The following is a 6,000-nucleotide window of genomic DNA, read 5'->3' as shown; positions in this document are numbered from 1 at the left end:
CTTGAACTGGGTCACGTATATTTTACTTATAAATCTGGGGCGGCCACTAAATTATTAAGACTTTAATTGAGCCGGACAGGTGGCAGCATTGTACTCGTAAGGCAGAAGTTGTAGAGCATTTAGAGAAACAATGGCCTTTGCGGTAACTGTATATACAATGTATAACTCTTTAAATAAAGTTGAATATCAAAATTTGATGGTTTATTGTAATGCTGAGATAATCAACTAACTTATGACAAAAATTGAAATCTCTATCTTAGTAGAATAATAACACTCTTCAACTTCTTTAACTTTCGTCAGAATCGAAATTTTCGAAATAACACTTTTTAATTTTCATTGTGTAAAAATTTCAACACTACTTATTACGGTTCACGAGATACAGCCAACGACAGACAGACGGACAGATGGACGGATTGTCCATCCGTCCATCTTAGCCGTCGTCGGCAGGCTATTAGTCATAGGGTTCCGTTGGCACAGTTCGGGTGCCTACAGAACCCTAAAAACGAATACGCGATTAATGTAAGAACTCAATTCATGTACTGGTTGATGCGACGAATTCCGAACCGAATTGATTAAGATCCCGGACGGACTCAAAAATATTCGGGCTTATACCGATTTAAGCGAGAGTTCTAGCCGAGTTCTTATTATATCAATATGAGCACAGCAAACGATAGTTTAGCATTCATCATAGTTCGGTCAAACTTTAAGTTTCACTAGCCATCGAGTATCATTCAAAATCTGTAACACGGAAATGGGAAAAATGGAATACGAATATGTTTCCAACGCGCTTGTTCAATAGAAAATAGGTCCATGTGCAAATGGACGTCCGAAACAAAGACTTATGCATCACGCATAAGTACCTACGCCGTCCACCCTCGGACAAAGCTGACAAGTTAGGTCAGAAGCACTTCCATTCCACCATTTTTAGAATTCCGTGCCTGCCTACAAGGCAAAAATGGAGCTCTACATTAGAGCATTTTTACCAACTATGAGAGGGTTATGTTATGACTCACAAGGTGATGCGCGACTTTTAGGTAAAGGTATGGGACGGTCTCCACGTACAGAAACTAGATATCGCTATTTGCACTTATACGAAAAAATCCTATAGCAATCATACAATTCAAATCTGTGAAGAAAGTAATTTTCAACGATGTTACTAGATGACATCACGGGTATCTTCGAACATCCTCTATGAAGCTTGAATCACGCTAACGAAATGTTAACTTTAGAAGCCTATATACTCAACTAAGCCTCAATAGCTCAACGGTTCTAACAGCGGACTGTAATCCGTTGCACTATTATCGTACCCACTCCTAACACAAGCTTAACGCTTAGTTCGAGGGGAAAGGGGAATGTTAGTCATGATTAAAGTGATTAATATTCTTTAAAAAAAAAAAAGATTGGTGGACTGTGACCAAACCTTTATCAAATGTATATGGCGGTTGATTATAATTAATTATAATAAATAATACTTCATACAAGTTCCATGACACAACGGTCAGATCAATTGGGTTTGGAGCATGTTACCCGTTTGGAGGAAGATCTTTCTAGTGTTACGGTCGAGCTCACAACACACTCCTCCCGTACAGTTGTAGGATCCTGCTGGGTTATCATATTTTTATGGAAAAACCTAAACTTTTATTGTTTTAGTTACGGAACCCATGATTTGTGAATCTCAATCGCCTTTGAATGGTTGTATTTTAGCATCGGATATTGCGACCGATGTAAAACTTCCAATACACAGTAAAGTAACGGAAAGCATTCTTTGTTTCATTGCCAAAGTAATACTTTAACTTTTACATCAAATGCAAGAGAATAAACCATTAAGCGCTTCCTTTTGCTCTGCCTGCAACAAATGAAAGACAACATTCTTCTGTTACTTCCAAGATTGATAATGCGATCTGGGCCAATTTTTTTGTTTTTGCACTCAACTAAGATTGAGAATTGCTGATTGACGAACGCGCACTAAGAAATCAGCCCCTCCAATTGTGTGAGAAAAACGTATTCATCGTTATTGTAATCGGTAGCAAATTCTGCCCCTTGATTGGTTGTGGAAAATATAAACAGCGAATCAACCAATAAAAGGGCAGAATTTGATGTCGATTAACAATGAATACGTTTTTCTTACACAATCCGGGGACAGATTCTCATATTATTAGCTAACTTTTTTGGAAGGCAAGAAGTCTATTCTTGCTTTCCAAGAAAGTTAGCTGCTTCTGTTAATCGAAACCAAATAATTTTAAGATCAACAAACTCGTAATAAACTATTGAATACGAGTGATATTAAAGATTTAAAGATCGATACGCGCGTCGGCGGCTATAGGGCTGAAATCCTAATGGCGTAACACCATTCGATGAGCTAAGGTAGGTACGAGTATATACGAGTATGTATTGTTGTTAGCTTTTCAATTGAAGTTGAAAAGGGAATATCAGATAAGTTTGCAAAGGAATAAAAAATAATACGTAGGACTACAGTTCTGTTATAACGTCGGCAAAACAATCCCTATGAAACGTTTCGTTCAAATGTTGGAACTTGTACATGAAAGAACGAGAAATATGCAATTGATTGATTCTGTATGGAAACTCCAATGCTTCAATTAAAAACGAGACTCGCGAGTTCTCGGTTTGCTGGTCAACTTTTATTAGTTCCTGGGAGTGGGAAAAGTAATCAAGCCTGCAATATAGGTATCGCACATCTAACTCGAGTCCGGATAACTCTTAATTGTTTGATGTGACGTCTTCGGATACGTGCGCCAGGCTAGCTTCCTCTTATCTTGTTAACGAACAAATTACAAGTTTTTAATGCATTTGCGGAAAAGGTTGAACTAATCAGTATTCAGAAATTATAAGCGAAGTTGCCACGAACTGTTTAATTGAAGACCATTTAAAAGCACCTAAGTAAGCAGTTTGTAGTTATAACTTTAAGAGAATTTAATTTATCTCCATTCATTTCCATATTTTAAATGGACAATTAAGTATTTATCTTACTTTTTATACTTGCTTAACTCATTTTTAATGGTTTCATTTCAACCTACCTATTTATGTACTTTGATTTTTAATTCTGCAACCTTCCTATCTATTTTTATATTTCAGAGATTTTAGTTCCCTCGGCAAAAATCGTAACATAGTCCGTAGTTTACAAAAATGAATAATCCGGCATGATCTAAATAAAAACGTATTCAGCAACGAGCATTTATAATTAACGAAATATGTATTCCTGAAAATAAGCTATTCATACCTATATGCGCATAGCGTAGCGTTCGCAATTACGATAACAAAAGCAGCAGGCGAACTCTAGAAATATGCTTTCTAAATGAAAGCGTACAAAAAAGAGGCAAATGCACGAAAATGGGTCATCGAATGAAGTATTGCACACGCCCAGTAGAGTTAGACCCCACGTCAGTACTCAGTTTGCTTTAGAACCGGAATTCAAAAGTTTAAGGGAGGGACCTCACTAAATGGACGGTAAACTGGGAGACGGGGCAGGACGGGACGCATACGACAAGACTTGGAAGGCTGGCCGTCGGATGCAGCTATACTGCCATTATAGGTTAGTAAATTTTGTTCATCCCGGAATTGGTCTCCGTCGAAAATATATCAACATCGAAATTGTTCAGGAATACCACTACCTATACCAGGTAATACAAATAATACGATAGTATCTTTTACTGATGGGAATATTGAGAGCACTATTTAAACTTATACAAATCAAATTGACTCAGTCTAAATACTAAAGCTGAATCAGCACCGTTGGTACTGATTCTGATGGCAACCTTTCAGAGTATGGTTAGGAGGAGGTTGGTTTATCTGTTCTTAGACAGATAAACTTATTTTTGTTTAAAACTCTTAAATCTCATGACTTAAGGTATCTGAGCAGTGTTTAAAATTTGTGGAGTAGCAATAAAATTTTAAAATCTGAATTTAAAATTAATTTTCTGTCTCTTTTTAACAATATTAAAAAGGAAAAGATGTAGATTTGTACTCTAAAGCATCAGAATCAATCCTAATTTCTAATGATTCGTCCAACGTAGCTGTAAAGATTGTAAATTTAAAAAAAGGTCAAGTGCCAGTCTGACCCTCACATGGATGGATGGATTCAAAGGATTCCATACCATTGTCCAAGAAATAATACTTTTTATTTTTTATTTTTATTTTCATGGTGGTCATTATGAAACTCTTATTTGTTGTTATACCCGCAATAGATACACACATTCTGTGAAAATTTCAAGTCTCTACTCTCTACCTATTACAGTTCACAAGATACAGCCCGCTGAAACACAGACATATGGACGGACGGACAGAGACTGGTACAATAATTTTATTGTAAGTATAAAACATTTCAGATTTTAAGAAATATGAATTATATAGATTTTTGAGTGTATTGAATCACTTTAAAGCACAAAGCCATCATTGGTGAAAATCTCTACAATTTTGGCCATATTATCTCTTGTAGACAGACATCCATCAGTTGAGAAATCACGGACAATGCTAATAACTATTTAAGTGAATCATAAATTAATTTGAATTTTATTTTACTTAGGGCTAATCACAATAGGTTTTATGTCAATAACCAACCCAGATTCTTTGCTTCATCATGATCAACCCATCCTATCTTCTCTCAGTATGAGAAGAGTCCACCACGCTGGCCAAATGTGGATTGGCAGACTTCACACACCTTTGAGAAAATTATGGAGATGCAGGTTTCCTTACAATGTTTTCCTTCACCATTATATAGTGAGTGATACCCATTTAATTTCTTAAAACACACAACTTTGAACTTTTTGTTGCCAGTTTATTATAAGAGATTGGGAAGCAACCATAATTCATAATACCTACATGAACAGCAACTGGCCATACTGAAACTAGTTAGCCACAGATGAGTTATAAGCCTGAGATGTAAAGACCTACAGCTGGTTCCTAATTCATAAAAATCTGTTTTTACTAAGTAAGCAAATGTAAAGCGCTAAAAATAATCAAGAGAATAAAAATAAAAAAAGTTTTTAACAGCAGTCATTTTATTTCATTTTAAAATTAAGTCACAGTTAAAGCATAAAAATAATAAGTTACAGTACCTACTACAATCACTACAATCATAAATAAATAGCTAAACGTTTACACACACAAACACAAAATAAGTTGTCATGTAAAACATAGGTACCAAGAACATTTTGCAAATAAAATCAAACTATATTTATAAGTATACTTACAAAAAAATACAAAATAATAGTATCCAAGTCTCAACCAGTATGTAGGTACATACCTACTTAACAAAATAAGTATTTTCAAGCTTAAAAATCCATCTTGAGCATGCTTTGTATGCAATTCATACATTACTTACCTACTTTAACACTTTTAGCCCTAAATAGTAGTTCACTGTTTATAAAATATAGTCTAGGTATTTTTTGATAACCTAAATACACTTTCAACACTTAGCGTTACTATTAAAGGTACACGTTATAGTTAGTCACTGAAAGCGATTTTTTTACACCGACTGTTCTCTTACTGTTCTAATCTGTTTGATTTCAGCACTGTTTATAGCTAAAATTCACATTTCTTGCCTATTTTGATATTTTCTTGTATTGTTATTATTATTTATTTATGCCGCCACCCGCCATTTTTATTTTGATACATTACCTTAATGTCAAGAAGACATTGACACATTTGTAGATTTTTAAACCCTATATTAGGGACTATGTCTGTTTATGTCACTGGTCTGTGTTTATGATATTGGTCTGTGTTGTGTGACCTGTGTTTATGATGGCTATCGATTTAATAGTAGACCTTTAGTACGGTCTGCCCGCGAAATTCAAATTTAATTTGATTTTTCGCAATTTGTAAACTAATACGACAAAGTAGGCTTATGGCACTTTAATTGCGCCAATTGCAGTATCATCCTCACAGGTTTATATAAAAATCTTTACTTGAAAGGGTTCAGTTTAAGTAATTAGTCCTAGTATCGACTATAACTCACAAATAGCTAATTTCTTAATTTATTTGAAG

Source organism: Maniola jurtina, chromosome 20 (genome assembly GCF_905333055.1).
Source record: "Maniola jurtina chromosome 20, ilManJurt1.1, whole genome shotgun sequence".
Lineage (NCBI taxonomy): Eukaryota > Metazoa > Arthropoda > Insecta > Lepidoptera > Nymphalidae > Maniola > Maniola jurtina.
The sequence above is the reverse complement of the archived record's forward strand: the minus strand, read 5'-3'. Positions refer to the sequence as shown.